The sequence below is a fragment of the Myotis davidii genome, unplaced genomic scaffold, assembly GCF_000327345.1.
Source record: "Myotis davidii unplaced genomic scaffold, ASM32734v1 scaffold214, whole genome shotgun sequence".
NCBI classification, from domain to species: Eukaryota; Metazoa; Chordata; class Mammalia; order Chiroptera; family Vespertilionidae; genus Myotis; species Myotis davidii.
In genome coordinates, this window is record NW_006285782.1 from 1,295,473 (window position 1) to 1,313,457 (window position 17,985).

Consider the following 17,985-nt stretch of genomic DNA (forward strand, 5'->3'; position numbering starts at 1 on the left):
ATCTGAACTCTGTGTTGACTTCATTCCAACGCTCTGTCTTGTGAGATTTATTTATGCTTTTTTATTTCTTTACTATCATTTTTTTGGTGAGGTTTGGGCAAACAGCAGAAATAAATGAGTGGTGTGCATTTTATCTGCTAAGTATAACCATATCCTCCATTTTTTTCAGTCTCCTTCGTAAGTTCTGTTTTTTATTATTTTAAGAAGCCTTCCATATCATATCTATCATTAAGATATTCACCTACAATTTCTCCTCATTGTTTTCAAGTTTTGTTTTTCATGTAACCTGGCTTCCTTCAGTGTTGGGTGGGAATTTTGAAACTGATTTTATTGTTTCCACACCATCAATTGCAACCTTGCATTAAGAGAATAGTCTCCCTTCCCTCGGATCTGTAATGCCGCTGCTATTATTTTAGGAGTTTCCACACGTTTGGGACAGCTCCGAGGCTTTCTCCTTTGTTCTATTGAACTATTCGTCTATTCCTGGGTCCATAACGCATATCTTAATTAGAGATGCTCTATCCCAGGGGTCCTCAAACTTTTTAAACAGGGGGCCAGTTCACTGCCCCTCAGACCGTTGGAGGGCCGGACTACAGTTTAAAAAAACACTATGAACAAATTCCTATGCACACTGCACATATCTTATTTTGAAGTAAAAAAACAAACGGGAACAAATACAATATTTGTATTTGCATGTGGCCCGTGGGCCGTAGTTTGAGGACCCCTGCTCTAGAGTATCGCAGAACTTATTTTTAGACTTTTACTTTTCCAAATGAATTTTAAGATCACTTTGTTAAGTTCTACAAAATATGACATTTAGAGATTTTAGTTGGAGTAATAAAAGCATAGGTTAATTTGAGGAGAATTCACATCTTCATAATTTTGAGGTTTGCCATTCAGAAAAGTGACATATTTTACCATTTACACAGGCCTTTTACATCCTTAACTCCAATTTTGTAATTTTCTTGCTCATATTTTGTTATGCTTATTCCAAGATAATCACACTTTTGTTATCAATACGAACAGTATATTTTTCCATTATATTTTCAAATTAGAGATGGCTGTTTATAGGATCTTTGGACTTTTCTATACTGAACTTGATCCCAAAAATCTTGCTATGAACTCTTTTATTAGTTCTAATATATTTGTTGATTCTCTTGAGTTTTCTACACACATAATCACATCATAGCAAATAAAGATTTTTTTTCTTCTAATTCCAGTAGCTCTTGTTCTTTTTATTTGGCTAGAACTTGCAGCTCTTTTTTTCACTTGTAGAAGAGACAGTCATACTCATCTTTTCATTTATTATAATGGGAATATTTTTAACATTTCATCATTAAGCATGATTTTTGCTATAGGTTTCTGGTAAATGTCTCTCATTATGAGTATAAAGATTTTGTTGCTAGTTTTTTAAGAGCTCCTTTTTTTCTATAAATGATTCAGAAGTTTACCAAGTGTTATTCTTTACCTATCAAGATAATCTCTCTTCTTTTTTATATTTATTTTTTACTTTTAAACCACTAATATTGTATAATGCATCAATAGATTTCTATATTTTAATCATTTCTGCATTATCTTTTTACACTATTGGATTCAATATGCTAATTTTTTCATCTAGGTTCATAAGTACACTTAGTATAATTCTTTCTGTGTGTGTGTGTGTCTCTCTCTCTTTGTACTGTCTTTGTTGTTCATTCTACTGGTCTGATTTTATTGTTTTATAAATGTGAGTATCTGGAAATACTTTATTTGAATAAAAGAAGGTGTGTGTGTGTGGAGGGCAGGGCGTGGGGGTGTTCTGCTGCCTTTTAAAATGTTCAAAATATCTGTTCTGTTCAGCAAAGTAGATATTTTAAGCAAGAAGAATGTATGTTTTCAATGGAACTACATGAAGTGATTTCAATTTAAATGAAAAAGTATGGCCTAACTTTACTTTTCCCAAATTGACGCACAAGCAAAATATAATTGCTCACTACTGATCTACATGATTACAAATAGTCAGCTGGAACTGAAAAAATATGAGTCATCCAGATGTTTCCAAATGTCTCATTAGATTTGTTATGGTTCATTAGGCAGAGATAGCCTATGCCAGACAAGCTGTTCTTTATCTGAGATGATCCAAGTGGGAAATATATTCCACAGAAACTTCCTATATAAATCCTGTGTATTTTTAGTGTTGTTTACAAATGACCTCTGGACAAAGTATGTACTATGAGAGTTAAGTTTCCCATGGCAGAAATTGGCAACCTTTACCTTTTTCTTTCTTTTTAGTCCCTTTCCTGTCTTTTTTATTCTTACTTAATTTAAAAAAAACGAAGACAGTAAAAAAAAATAATGTTTATGGTGTGTATTAATTTGCTAAGTTATTCTTCCAACTATATAGTTCCTCCACAATAAGTCTGTAGTCTGTTTTCAAATACACAAACTAGGCTGAATGGCTGCTCATCCACTATACCCTGCATATGAGGTATTTAGAATTTATCTAGGGAAACATACTTCTCTTTTCTATACACATGAACCCAAAAATATTTAGCCGTTTATCTTCCAAAAACCATATAAAATGCATGTCCTTCCCATGTTTCCTCCTGATAATATTTTCCCCATTTGTAGTGCAGCTTTTCTTTCCTCTGGGAAGCTGGTACTTGTTTTATTCATAGATTGCAAATTACGCCCTGATGCCGTACAACCAAAAGACATTACTCATACACGCTGGGAGAATGCTGCCTAGGATACAATCAGCAGTGGCCATGTAAAACGGCACGTTAAAACAGGCCTCGCTGAGTTATGGGCCATCCTGCCGGGAAACATGGGCCCCAAACATCTCTGGACCCAGCTCATATCTTCACCCAGACGTCACGGACTGAGTTGCTTTCAGAGTTCATTGATGTCTGCCCTACACTGTCTTCAGGCCCAGCAGTTTAGCAGACTAGAAAGTATCTATTCTACCTTAGCAATCTGTCCAGATATGGAACATCCCCTGCAGCAACTCTGTTCTCCAAGTTTATTTCCAAATCAGTCATTTGGGTTCAGAAGGCATTTTCCCATAGGAACCATGTTACAAACGAGGGTGCTGCACAAATGCCTGGTTGAGCCACAGTGTACTTGAGACGTGGCCTTGACTGCACCATTCCCACCAGCCATTATTTATTCTGCTTCTCTGGGAAAGTGCATTCTGAGTTCCAACTTGGGATGCCTGTCGCTCACCTCTCCCTGCGCCTGGCAGCCTTCACTATAGCTTTTTTAGGCTGTGCTGCGGTAGCAGCTGGAGAGAGGGGACAGAGTAGCCTTCCCAAGAGTTGTGGGCCATACTGCCGGAGACACTCAGCACAAGGTGGGTCTCGGATGGATACAGATGCTTCTGGGTAACTTACTCTTGCTGGAGGGCTGACGAAGGACACCGTCCATTTGGACCAGTCAGTTCTCCTTCTTCCGAATGAGGCACAGACGTCAAGAGACTTTTTCCCAAGTAGAGATCATGTCCAAGCCGGATCTTCACAAATAGGGAAAGCCCTACACAGTAAAACCTCAGACTTTTTTTTAAGACCGAGCTTCTGGACTTGCAAGTAGCCAAGGAAAATATGTTAACTCTTCTTTGTCAGTGATGAAAATAGTCTCCAAACACATGGCAATAAAAAGGCATACATCTAGCACCTGGCCCCAGACCTGACAAATAGTAGGTGCTCATGATTTTTTGTCATTGTTGAATCAAGCTCTAAATGAGTGAATTTGATATTTAAAAGCACAAGACCGCAGATTGAACGCACACGTGTGCCAGCCTACTTGATTCTAAGTCAGCATCTCCTAATTCTGGCCCTCCCATAGCACACAGTCTACCAATGAAGAGTTGGTCGGAGTACTTTCAAGAAGTCACTAGAACAGTGGTTCTCAACCTTGGCTGCACATGAGAATCACCTGGGAATCTTTTTAAAATCCTGATTTCTGGGCCTCATCCTCCGGAAATTCTGTTTCTTTGTTATGGGGTGGGACCACAACATTAGTAACAAAGAAACAGAATTTCTGGAGGATGAGGCCCAGAAATCAGGATTTTAAAAAGATTCCCAGGTGATTCTCATGTGCACCCAAGGTTGAGAACCACTGCACTAGAACATTGGTGTCACCTCTGTAGGCATATGCATTCGCCTACACCAGCCCCAGAGTAGGTGCTGGGTTTCCATGCCCTCTCTTTGTGCATAGTTTCTTGCAATAGCTCCCCATGGACAAATCTGAGGAAACAAAGGGGCAAGGGAGAGGGAGGGGATGTGGGAAACCAATGAGGATAGCTAAGCCGGTAGGACCCTACCTTGATGAGTTTCTGGTGCCACACTTATTCTGGCAAACATTACCTGCTGTAAAAGACCCCAGCTTTTTTTTGGTCCGTTGTTTTTATAACAAGTGTAGACACATTTTAGGGGGCTGTGCCTCTCTCGGGTTAGAATTTAGCCTGTACACCAGTCCTGGGTCCCAGTCATTTCAGCCTTTAAAATTACATAATGACTGTATTTCATTTCGCATTTACAGCCACTTTTACAAGAAATACACTATTAAGGCTCCCTCAATGAAAACCCCTTCCCCACCCCACCCCCACCCCCACCCAACTTATGGACTGTGAACTTTTCGTTCCATAGACGGTGCCTTCTTTTTTGAAAGTTCCATTGGTGTTCCACAGGACAGCCTCCCGCTCCAAGATTAACATTTCTTCTGATTGTTCCTGACAATGGATTCACTTCCAGAGGCCCCGCGAAGGATAACCAAAAAAGGGCATGGAGCAGGCTGGTTTTGGCAGCCTGCGCGCAGTTTCTGAGCCTTTTAGGTCTTGGTTTTTCTGATGAGTGATTTCCTGAGCATGCCTAGGGAATGACAGGCATCTCCACGGGCAGGCTGCAGCCACCTCGGCCGCGGTGTCGTCACTGGCTGCCTATTAGAAAACCCTACAGGACAATGCATACCGCCGGCTGCCGACTGTAAACACAGGGGATGTGTGTTCCCGGAGCGCGGACTTCGGGGCGGGGCCGGGGAAGGGCGGGCCGCAGTTTTATTGAATAGAGCGAGCAGTGTGTGCCGCGCCGCCGGCCCGCCTGCCCTCGCGCTGTGCTCCCGCGGAAAGAAGTCGGTCCTTCCTCTCCCGCTCGGTCCCCGGGAGGAAGCTGCCGCCCAGGAGGTAAGGCACAGAGGACTTGCTTTTCGTCTCTTCCCCGGACGGCTGGGGACGTTCTCCCTCCGGCTTCCATTCACCATTCCTGGCCCAGGTAGCCGGGGGCGCGGGGCTGGGAAAGCCCATAAGCCACGCAAATGCTCAGAGCCGGACCCTGCCTCGCTGCCCTGCGGATGTTCCCGGAAGACAGACAAGGATGGGGTTTCCAGTTCTGTTCTTCGGGTTGGGACGCGAGGGGCGATCCGCAGAGGCGCCTGTGCAGGGACCAGCGGTAACTTTGAGGAGAGGAGCCTTTTGTTTAGGAGGGCGAGGGGGGTTGTACCTGGTCGCCTACTGACACGGGCGCGCGGTGCTCTCTGCTCACACCAGCGGTCTCTGCTGCATCCTCTGTTATCAGAGATTTCAGGAGGTTTTGCTTTTAACCACAACTCTTTAGGTGGCTGAGAAGCCAAGAAAGCGATGCTTTTTCACCAAAGGCATTTGCATTTTATTCTGCTACCCGTCCTGGAGACTAGACTTCTAGAGCTGCCAATTGAAGGAGAATTCTCGTGGTTTTAGTCCTGTCCTTCAGATACTGGGGCTCTAACGACGTGAAATTCAGGTGTTCCACAATCAAGACAATACCAGACTCTATTATTGTGAATTCTAATACAAACAACCACATTCCCATGCTGCTCTGAGCTCTATAACATAACCTTAAATTCTTAAGTATTATCATTCATTTCTTGAGAAAGACCCAATTACTGAACCGGAAGTATAAAGGTAAGCATTACTCTCGTCATTACAGCTGGCATTGAAGGAGAATTTGCTAAGACAGAGATGCCTACCGCGGTCTGTTTCCTATAAAACCTAATAATGCGAGAATGCAGGCGCTGGTGGGTGTGTTTTTAAGAACTCGCTTTCAACATCCCACCAAACTATTTCTTGAGAAATTTTACTTTCTGTTGGAAAGTGTGCCCGAGTGTGACTGGATTGTTTGAGAAGCTGCCGGTAGAAAGGGAGGACACAGACTTTCATTTCAGGAGAGTCAGACATATTTGGGCATCTCCAGCAGTAGTACAAGGCAGCTGGTTGGTAGTAGCCTGAGACTCCTTTTAGAAAGAGCTGATTGTGAGGGGTGGAGGGGATTTTACGGCCGTGGCAATACATGGTCAAAAAAACCGGAGGAGAAGAAAGTGCTTGGTATTCTTCTGTTAACAGGGCTCTGCAGATGGACTTGTAAACCGAAATAGTGAAGTCTTTCTCCTGTGCTTGGCAAAACCAGGCACGCAGGACTGGAACTTAAGTGAAGACTAGTGGCAAAAAGGGTGAACCTGATCATTTTTAAAGAAAACCTTGGACATTCAAGGTTTCCAGCTCCAAACGACTGGCCCCATTTGAGTTTATTCCATGGAGCGAGGTGGTTTTTGTGTTGAGATTCGTGCAATCGTCTCTTCTCTGTGTATTGAGAAGTTGGGGGGTAGTTTTCTTGAGAATGCCTCTCTCTCCTCCCAGAAGTGATATATGATAACAGAATTCCTGCGAGTTTCTTTTCCTGGAAGGGTTCTGAGTAAGTGTGAGAGAAAGGCTGCAGGCGAGAGCTATAGTTTGATTATCATCCTTCCCTCGAAGAGATCAAGTTCCAAACTATTTCCACAGTGTTTTTCATGTCAGTCAAAATATGGAGAGCAATTTCTTTTTCAACTGTTCTCAAAACCATGTAGGGAATGCAGTTTGGAAGGGAATCTATAATCTTGGTATCTGAGGATAGATTCCACTTCGAGACCAACATCTCCAAGTCCCCGATAGTTCAGAATTTCCTACCACCACTCTCTCCTCTTGTGTGCTCCCCACCTCCCCAAAAAACATTATTTTAAACAATAATGCTTTAAGTGTTCTACTGTATATAGTGATGGAGCAAAGGGATTTGATATTTTACTTGATGTTGAACTTTAGGCAGCTCTTTGCATGACTTTCTCCCTGTTAAATAGTAGCTAGAACGCATCTCCCCAAGCAGGGAGGTAAACAGGACTCAGTAGAACCACAGTGCAAGGATTTTAATAAAATTAAAAATCATTTAATAAAGAGAAATACATTGGCGTACACACCAGGAATATACAATGGATTAAACCATAGGTAACACACTGGATTCTTTCCATTGTTCAAAGCAAATAGAAACGTGCGACTTAAATAATTCAGATAAAAAGATTGCTTTAAACAGATACAATTCTTTCATTAAAGCGGAGAACCAGGTTTGGATTGCAGCTTAAATGATTTAAATGAGATACATATAAGCATTCTCCCACAGTGAGGCTATTAATAAATTCTAGTTGGCTCCTATGACTGGCCTGGGGATCTTTTACTCTGGGGCAATAGGTTGGTCCTTTGTCCAGCCATGGAAAGTTCCAGAATCCAGCCTGGGTATTCTCTGTTCTGTTAAGTAAAAGGCATCTCAGTAAGTCTTTTCTTAGAAACACATATAGTTGTCTCCATTTGTCATTTTCACAGTAGCACGTTCACTAGTCGGTCATTCTTCAGCAAGACAAAAACTGACTTATAGATCAACTTATGAAAAGGGATTAGCTCGGTCCCCATCTGCCTGCAATCGATCCCATGTCTCAGAAAGGTGGTGGGGTGAGGCCACGGGGGGGGGGGACAGGGGAAAACGCTGACCAAGTGGTATGCAGATAACATGGCAGGACTAAGGAGGAGGTTAGAAAGATGCTGCCAAAGAATTTTCAGATTTTAAAACAGAGTTTTCTGGGTAAATTCTCTCGGAGCCTGGAAATAGAATCATTAGCTCCTCACTGAAAGTCCCTCATTTGTCAGGCTAATCCAGTGGTTCTCAATCTTCTGGCCCTTTAAATACAGTTCCTCATGTTGTGACCCAACCATAAAATTATTTTTGTTGCTACTTCATAACTGTAATGTTGCTACTGTTATGAATCATAATGTAAATATCTAATATGCAGGATGGTCTTAGGCGACCCCTGTGAAAGGGTCGTTCGACAGCCAAAGGGGTCGCGACCCACAGGTTGAGAACCGCTGGGCTAATCCAAGTTTGTTATTGGAGAGAAGCCCACAGGTTCTGAGTAATTGGGTAATTTAAAGAGATGCTTGTAGTTCAGGCTCAACTCATGAGCACCGCTGTGAAAGCTTCCTCTCCACTCTGGTTCTCCTCCTTAAATAGCCTGGCCTTCGAGGAGGAAGCCATCCACTCTTCGACCTCATCTATCTCGTGGGCATTGTTATGCTTCTCCTACCTCCCACGGTGGCTAAGGTGTCCGATGAGATGAGACCCCATCTTCTGCATAGGCTATTTCCTCCGAACTGTCAGCAATGTGAGTCTTCTGAACATTATGCTCATCTTGGCTAGTCTCATCCCTACTTCTTACCTAGTATCCCTAATTATCTGCTCCTTCCTCATATCTGAGGATCCTTGCCTGGTACTTTATGGGTCCTAGCTCTTTCTAGAACTAGGGAATGCTGGTCCACCCCCAATGTTGTCTTGATTTTGGCTTTGATACTCAAAGACAAAAAGACACAAGTATCAGGAGGTAGAACAAGATGGGTCATCCGTGGTGCAAGGCCATATCCAGGAATCAGGAAATCTGAAGATTCAGTTGAGTTGAAGACCGATGACAAGGTGCTGACAACGGAAAGGCCTTAGTAAATGAGGCGGCTTCTCTGCCTCCAGCCAAAAGCATGGAACTAATCCCAGCATGTCAAGCCAGGGCCTTGCAGGGAGGGAGAGCTAATCAGGAGCACCTGGCTGTGGTTCCTGCTGCTATGAGACCAGGCTGCTCGGTGGATCTGGCCTCTCACCTCTTTTGCTTCAGTCTTTAGTCTCCCCAGCTGGCTCTCCTGTAACTGACTACCAGTGGCATCCTTAACTTCCCAACCCCCGTCCTCCACCTCTACCACCTTCCCTAGCTTCTCCATCCTCAGGTCAAGAGGGGGCTTTCCTGAACCAACACTGACAATTTGCAATGGTCCAGCTCTAGGATGAGGCTCAGAGAACAGCACAGGGTCAAGCCCAGATGGGTTCGAGATAGGGGAAAACCTCTTCTCTCTTTAAGACAGAAGGAGAAAAGTTAGAACAGCCAGAGTTGATGTTAGAGCAGTGATGGAGAACCTATGACAAGCGTGTCAGAGGTGACACGCGAACTCATTTTTTTTGGTTGATTTTTCTTTGTTAAATGGCATTTAAATATATAAAATAAATATCAAAAATATAAGTCTTTGTTTTACTATGGTTGCAAATATCAAAAAATTTCTATATGTGACACGGCACCAGAGTTAAATTAGGGTTTTTCAAAATGCTGACACGCCGAGCTCAAAAGGTTCACCATCACTGTGTTAGAGCAATTTTTGTGGAAAAGAGCCATTCCTCTTCTCACCCCCAAACTCACAATTGGCAGGAGGAGGGTGCGTGTTGTAAGAGGAGGGCATGGCCAGGAAGGAGAGGTGATGAGGTTGGCCCTGCCAGGTGTTCTTTCCAGTTGTTGTTGTTGTTATGAATATCTTTGGGAATCTGTAAAATCCCTAAATCCCAAAGGTCCTTTGTGAACCCACTCTTTGTAACTGACCAGGGAGAAACCCATGAGCTGGGGAAGGTTTGGATGGGAGCAATAGAAACTAGGCTTGTAATTCCATTGGAGTCAAGGGGTGGATGGATCAGAACATGAGTGGAGGTGTTCTTCCTTGTCTCCCTGGTTCTTTGGAAGGAAGGAAGGAGGGATGGCAGGAATACACAGATGTAAAGAAGGAGGTGACCTCAAATGGCCTCCATTTCAAAGAAAAGGAGATCATTTCTAAAGATTTAGGCCAGCGGTTCCCAACCTGTGGGTCGCGACCCCTTTGGCGGTCGAACGACCCTTTCACAGGGGCCGCCTAAGACCATCCTGCATATCTGATATTTACATTACGATTCATAACAGTAGCAACGTTACAGTTATGAAGTAGCAACGAAAATAATTTTATGGTTGGGTCACAACATGAGGAACTGTATTTAAAGGGCCAGAAGGTTGAGAACCACTGCTTTAGGGGCTGGAGAAATCAGGAATGGCTGCTGGTGAGTGTTGCTGAAAGGATACCGAGAGCTTAATGAGAGGATGGCTAAGCAGCAATGAAGGGATAGTTGAAGGAGAATATTTTTTTTCAATATTGTAAGTGAATTGGGTGTTCTTAGTAAATAATCATTTTAGTACATGGCTTTTCTTTAAAATGTATATATAGATCAGTGAGGGATAACATGAAGATAAATTCCTTTTTAATCATTTCCTGAGGCTTTTGGCGTTGTTCTGTGAAAATGCGGATGAAAACACTTGACTTTAAGGATATGTCTCACTTGGAGAGAGACAGATTGAGTAGGAATATGTAATTAGTTCCTTTTACACCCACATGTAACATTCCCAAACTGTGGAACTAGGCAGATTTCACCTATGTGCTAAAGATGGGCAGGCCTAGGGCGAGTGCCTAAGGGGTCCCAGGTCCTGGAGCATTAAGGACATTAGTTCCATTGGAGTCAGGGAGGGTCTAAGCCAGATGGATATAAAATACAACAATGGACTAGACTGAGTGAAAGAGAAACAGCAAAAATCAGACGCCAGGCAGAGGTTTAGAAACCAAGAGTTTGGTGAGCAAGGCAGGCGATGGACAGGTAGAGTGACGTATGTGAGAGCACTTGGCACCGTGCTCAGAACAAACAGACCCGTATGTTAAACAGCTTCAGCAGCTCCAGTAAAGGGACAGGAGTACAAGATACATGCGGATGAATAAAGGGATGGAATCACAAGGAAATCCATGAACAGAAGCCAAGCTCGGAGCAGGGCCCACCGAGAGTGGGGTTGGAATCCAGGTGGGTCGAGGATCACAGCAGACGTCTGTGAGTTCCCATGAATGTGTCTCAGCTGTAGCACATGTGGCTGATTCTCTCTGCTGTTCTATAGACTGGAAAATTCCTTCTGTGCTTCCTGGTCAAATTCTGAAAGAAGCAATCTGATTGGTTCGGCTAATAGCTATTGTCTTTGGCAAAATTTTTAGGGACCATCAGAGTTTACTGGCATGCCTATGGATAAATTACCAGTGGCTCTGGCAGCAGTAGGGGGAAAGCCTAGTGGGCAAATCTAGTTAGAAGAGAAAGTTAGGCATGGAAGGCAAATTAGCTAAAATGTCCAACAGCTGTCAATGAATATCGTTTAAATTGTGTGTGTGTGTGTGTGTGTGTGTGCATGTGTGTGTGTGTGTGTGAGACTGAATTTCTAGAGAGGCAATCGGCCAATGTCAGGGTCATGGAGTATAGCACTTAATGACCGCTTTGGCATGGCCTGATAGACCAGCCTTGAGGGAAGTTAGCCTGGAAGCTTACACCACTGATAATTGAAAAGATAAGAATTATGGATAATCATGTTAGAGAGATTCTAAAGAAAAACACTTGGGTGATTTTGTTGGCAAGAAGCTCCATGTGAGTCAAAGATATGATAATGCTCCCCCCCAAACTAAGGCAATCTTTAAAATTCAATACATAATGACTTAATAATGTTAATAAATAAAGCCTACTACATTTCAATGTAAATCACAATACTTAGTAAGATTACTGCATCAAAGGTAGTGTTCTCTTTATCACTGAAGATTTCAGTTCTTGGCAATGTTCCCAATGTAATCTTTCATTCACTGAACACCTGTCTCATTGTTAAGAAGGATGAAAAAAAGAATGCACCCTGTTCTGAGCTCATTCTTCGCAGACGCACTGACAAATGTGAAGCCAGGGCTGAACGTCCAAGGTCAGGGGAACAGAATATGAGGAACAGATAAGGGATCTGGAGCTGTTTATCCCAAAGGAAAGAAAATGTAGGGGCCACGTGGATGTCTTCAAAAATTGGGAGAACTTTTATGTAAAAAGGGGAGAAGGCATTTGTGTTTCTCAAAACAGTAGGACTGAATCCACACAGGTTCATAGATGTTTTTTAGGGGAAAAAAGGATGGACAGGGCCTTAGGAGTCATTTAGCCCAGAGAGTACAAATAATTTTTCATCTGTTCGCCACCTCCAGACAACTGGCAGTGGCCATCTGGAACACTGTGTTGAGGGGGATTCTGAGGCTGAGTTTAAGCTTCCCAGGGTTGGAACGTGCTCTCACCGATAGTGATGTCTTGTGGAAGAAAAGGGCCATTGCTACTCAAGTGCCAGGCGTTTTGTTATTGATGTGATCCATAGGTACGTTTCTAACCTCTGGCCCTCAGCTCCCTGAGAGACCACAAAGTCATTGCAAGAGGTAAACGAACCCGTATACATGCAGCAAATATTTTTGACAAACTAAGTAAATAACACATCTTACATAATATTGTGCTACTATTTTTCTAAGGTTATAGATACATTATGATATGAAATGTTTGTTTATTTTACATAGTTATTGAGTTCATAGTAGCTTTTGGTATTGCGTTTTCTCAACCAGGGGACCTAAAACAAATAATTATATTGTGTGTGGGAAGGTTGTGCAAGACATTTGGGATCTTAACAAGAAATTCTTTTTTTAAAAAAAATGAGCCAGTGATTTATTTTTCATCTTTCTAGCCACAGCAAGTAAAATTATGCATGTATTTGTAGGTTTCTTCGATAAAATATCAGTAAGATTCTAAAGGCAGGAAACATCTACTTTTTTCCCATTAATATGCACCCACTGCCTGGCACATCCCAGAAGCCCAATAAATATCTCTTAAATGAAAGAACAAAGCAAGTGACTTGACCAAGGTCTCCCAGTTCATTTGTGGCACAGGTGGTTCCAGAACACACGATTCCTAAGTCCCGCGCTGTTAACCTTTTGAGCACACCAACCAGTTTATTTCTTCTGCTAGCAAGAGAGGGTTCCATTTGAACATTTCATGGGTTGCGATTATACGATGCAGCCCCGTTTGCCTATCATCCAGTCGGTTTTAACCAGTGTCTTAATCAGAATCAAGTGTAGGGCTTTTTGAAAACATGCATCCCCGAGACCCACTCCCTGAAGACTCTGATTCAGTAGGCCTGGGGGTCCAGCATCCGTAGGTGTGAAAACTCCCTGGCGATGCTGCTAAAACACCCTGACTCAGAAACCACCGATGAGTAAATAAGTAAATATGCAATCATAAGCATACATTATGAATGCAATTAAACAACAGAGACATTCTGATTGGCTGTCCTGCGTAGAGGCTAATGTTACCTCTGTGCCTGTCTGCTGCATTTATCGTAGATTATGGAGTAACTTATTCCCCAGAAGCCCAGTTGTTTAGTTTTGAATAATTTCTTTCTAAAAGTCACAGCTGTGTAATCCAAATCATCAGTTTTGTGAGGTCTCCCCAGAAGGGCCAGATCACGTAGGCGAACATCCCCCGGCTTCCCATACTCCTCTGGATTGGGCACGAAGCTATCAACCCTGTAAGGTCAAGCTCTCTGATGAGATTTCCAGTGTCTGCTTTTGTAAAGCGCTGGAAATGTGGCAAGAATAAAATTTCTCATGGTATTTCCACTTCCTGTTCCAGGCACCATTACTAAGTGAAATTTAGGCTTCGGGGGAAGGGTGAATGAGGACAGATTTTTCTCTTTAAGTAGCTCTGTCCTTAAGATGTTACTCTAGAAATGTAACTTACCAAGAAAAACAGAAGACCCCCGCCCCCCCCTCTGTTTTCCACTTTGTGGTAAGGAGTGTTCCAGTCCTGGGTGGAAACAGGGGAGAAATTCCTCCACCTTCACCCCACATCTCCTCCGGCGTAGCTGCTTTCTTGGCGGCCCTTTCGGAAGCGTGTGAGCCCTAAGAGACAAGGGAAAGTGGGGGACAGCGAGTCCCTCTCGAGGGTCTTCCTTTATTCAGCGGTCAGGAGTTATATCCTCTGTGTGGCGCAGCAGAACCTGCCATATTCAGAGCGCCGAGTACATAAGTCATAGTCACTCAGGATTGTGCAGCTACAAGCCTCTCTGCATGAGCGACCCGGTACAATGAAAATGTCAGATCGCTACTATATTTGTACTGGTGCTATTTGGTTTACAAAGCTGTGCTCCCACTGTGTACATGAAAGCAGGCTTGCTGGAGAGGAGCAGCTAAAAAGGAATGAGATTAGGATCCCCGTCTGCATAATGACACCATACTGACTCAGTCTCCTTTCCCTCTGAAACCGGCCCTGTCCACGCATCCTAAATAGTGGTGTGTGGAGCCAGCTCAGACCAGCTCCCAAAAGCCAGTTGTTAAATTTTCAAGTTTTTGAGAACCAGCTTTTGAACCGTCATTTTTAAAAAATTAAATTATTTAAAACTAAATCAAATATTAAAAACCAAGGTAAGCCCTAGCTGGATTGGCTCAGTGGATAGAGCGTCAGCCTGCAGACTGAAGGGTCCCAGGTTCGATTCTGGTCAAGGGCATATGCCAGGGTTGCAGGCTCAATGCCCAGTAGGGGGCGTGCAGGAGGCAGCCGATCAATGATTCTCTCTCATCATTGATGTTTCTCTCTCTCTCCCTTTCTTTCTGAAATCAATAAAAATATATATATATATATTTTTAAAAAACCAAGGTACTAAATCCCCCAAACTCATCCCTTCCTAATTATTTTACTATGTTTTACTATTACCTGTGCTCTCTGGAGGTTAGTTACATTTATCGTGTCTGTATGATGGAAATACTATAGGATGCTGTGCAAATAAACTTCTTCCCAATTCTTTGTTCATTGATGGTACCTTGGGAGCTTGAGATCAACCATTTATACTACGGAAATTTGCAAATGCCACAAATCAGACTCCCCTTCCCCCCACCCCGCCAACCCCCCAGAGCTAGTTGTCAAATATTTACTAGCAGACCACTGACCCTACGGCTTCGAGTTGGTAAAATTAGCTTCTACACAGGAGAGCCAATCAGAATAACCTCTATTGTTTAATTGCATTCGTAATGAATGATTATGATTGAATACTTATTTACTCATCTGTTATTTCTTAAGCTTCTAGAACATACTAGTAAACATCATGAAATCAGGAACCTTGTGAGGGTTTTTCTGGGCTGTGATTTGAGTCTAAAAAAGTGCCTTGCCCCACACTTAGTAGGTGCTTAGTATGTGCGTTAAGTGAGTAAAGGAATAAATGTTCTTGATTTCTTCTTGCTAAGAAAGCTGAAGTCGATGTTCATGTTTGAACTCATTGATTCCTCTCTAATTATATCATTACCGAGTGCTTGGAACCGTACCTGGCCCATGCTAAGTAGCATATACATATTTATTAGGTAAAAATCAAATAGATATTCTTCATTACAACCCAATTTACAGATGAAGAAACTGAATTACAATTAGGTTAAATAACACACTTAAGGCCACACAGCTCCTAAGTGGCAGAGCCAAGATTCAAACCTGGCTCCATCATCCCTGTGCTCAGCCACCACACTGTGCTAGCTATTGCTAACGACTCCAATTGATGGAAACTCCTGTTTTGTGTGTGGCTCTGGAGGTGCGACCCCTTTGAGAACAAACTGGAATCAGGAAGACCTGACTTGAAAAATTTACCATTTTCTAGCCTGTTTCTTCACCTACAGAAAGGGTATTATTATTCCTTCCTTTTGTGGGTGTTATAAGGATCAGCAGCAATATCGCTAAACTATGCATGCACATGAGTAGCTATCATCCGCGACTTCCTATGGAGGTTCTCTGTAGGCTCGAGGCTCCCTTTAGTCCCTATGCCCTTGGCCACACACTCTCCTAAGTTGCCTTGTCCATGGTCATAACAGATGGGATAAAAGGAGCCAACTTGGACAATGGATACCAGCTATAGGAAACCCTGTTTCCAGTCAGCATAAGCATTTTCTAACTAAACAGTCTACTCTGCAGAAGCAGGCAGCCTCCCTCATCCCTTCAACCAGAGTTTTCTCCCCAACCCTTATCATTGGATCTGCGCTACCTTAACCATTCTAAATAACCTTTATCTAGTATGGCAACGGAGTTTATTACACCTGAGGCTGGATTGTTATGTCAGTTTTTAGTGTTTCAGACCTGGAATGGGAGAGGGAGAGAGAAGATTGAGACTTTATCTGGAGGAAAAGGACTGAACTTGGGAGGAAGAAGGAGTGGAAATGGAATAGTTATCCTGCACCCTGGTAGGTGGAGAAGATTAGCTAGTTCATCCAGCTGCCTCGAGGGCACACAGCTGTGTGACAGGCGCTGTTGAGTGGAAGATGACTACCTGGTCCCTCAGGGCAGTAAAGTTAAATAACTTGCCCAAGTCACACGCTGGCAAATGCAGAGCTGGATTCCACCCGCTCCCTGACTCCAACCCTCTCCATGTCCCTACAGCTGTCTGTTCGGTGTCTTTCCCGAGGAAGGCGATGGAAACCAGAGCGGGAGCTTTCCATAACCAATCATTATAACTTGTCAGAGAGCCACGCTGCAGCTCAAATGGACAAGCACGCTGTCATTCGCTGCCATATAAGGAAGCGGGCTAAACTCCATTTCTCCCACTACTGACTCCAGGGCTTACTCAGGGCAGTTAGACAGGACGAGAGTCTAGGCTGAGAGCAGTTTTTCAAAAAGAAGAAGAGAAAGAAAGCAGTAGAAATACTTTTGTGGGGTTTTCCCTGGTAGCAGAGGTCCTTTATAACAAGCAGGTTTTACAACTTTTCCCCAACTCAAGGAGAGATGTTCTGGAATTAGGTACTGAAGGGTTAGACTCTTTGTCCAGATACATTTGGCTGTTTTAGTGTTTGATTGTGTCAAACTTAGCTATTCAGAAGGCTAGGACAGAGCTGATTCTGTGAGGAGGAGGTGGGAAGTCAAGGACTAGACCACTCTGTGTAATGAGAGTCCCCTCGCTTGGCCAGCCAGTCTCAAACACAGCATTTCTTAATCTGGCTTCATATTTAAGTTTGACCTTTGCCTTAATAATCAGGCACAGTGGGGACTTCAGAACATGCTGCATACCTGACTTCATGGAGGAGGGGGAAACTGAGGCATGAGCAGTTGAAATTATTTACTCAGGATCAGCCAATACAATCTTGCCATAGAGGTGCCTGATCTTTTGGGTAGCTCAACGAAGAATTGCTTCGTCTTCCCAGGGAACTAGATAAATCTATAAAAATTCTGGTCCACTTCTCTTATCTCCCATCCTTACACAGACTGCATTTGGGGTGTTAGTTTTACGGGGGCTGCCGGAACAAAAGACCACAAAGTGGATGGCTTAAACAACGCCAACATACTGTCTTACAGTTCTGGAAGCTCAAAGTCCAATATCAGGGTGTCAGCAGGGTGGGTTTCTTCTAAGTGCTCAGAGGGAAGGCTGCCCGACTCTCTTCTTGGGGTGTAGATGGCTGTCTTCATGTTCAGGTCGCATTCTCCCTGTAGGTGTGTCTGTGCCCAAATTTCCTCCTCTTGTAAATTAGTCACATTAGATTAGTGCCCACCCTAATGACCTCATTTTTAATCCGCTTAAAAGCCCTATCTCCAAATACGGTCACATTCTGAGGTACAGGGGATAGGACTTCAGCAATAATTTTGAGGGAGACACAATTCAACGCGTACGATGCCCCAATTCAAAATGATAGGAGAAACCCATATGGCATGCTTTCTGAAGCCCTAAGTACCAAAGACCCTATTGCTGGTGGCATTCCTTCTTCCCTCTAGGTCTGGGGAATGCTTAGCTAAAAATCACTTTGCCTTTCGCACTTGCCCTTGACATTTACTCTCTGCTTTTCGCAACACAAAATCCTGGTCCAGCAAAAGAGTCAAAAGAGGTCTCTGAAATGACGCAGTGCAGGGCAGCTTCATGTGCTGTGGCCTATCTGTGGAAGCCTGAGAAACCACGGGGGCAGACAGTCTGGTATGCGGCCATCAGAGGTGGGGGAGGGGTTTGGAG

The 17,985-nt window shown here is 43.3% G+C and overlaps 1 protein-coding gene across 1 annotated transcript in view; it reads left to right on the top strand.

Annotated features, from left to right (window-relative positions):
• Positions 1 to 4,863: 4,863 nt before the first annotated feature.
• The window catches only part of CALD1 (caldesmon 1), a 228,418-nt gene continuing 215,296 nt past the window's right edge, over positions 4,864 to 17,985 (top strand). The window contains exon 1 of the mRNA XM_015559401.1: positions 4,864 to 5,158. The gene's annotated coding sequence lies outside the window, so the exon portion shown is untranslated. The remainder of the gene's footprint in view (positions 5,159 to 17,985) is intronic.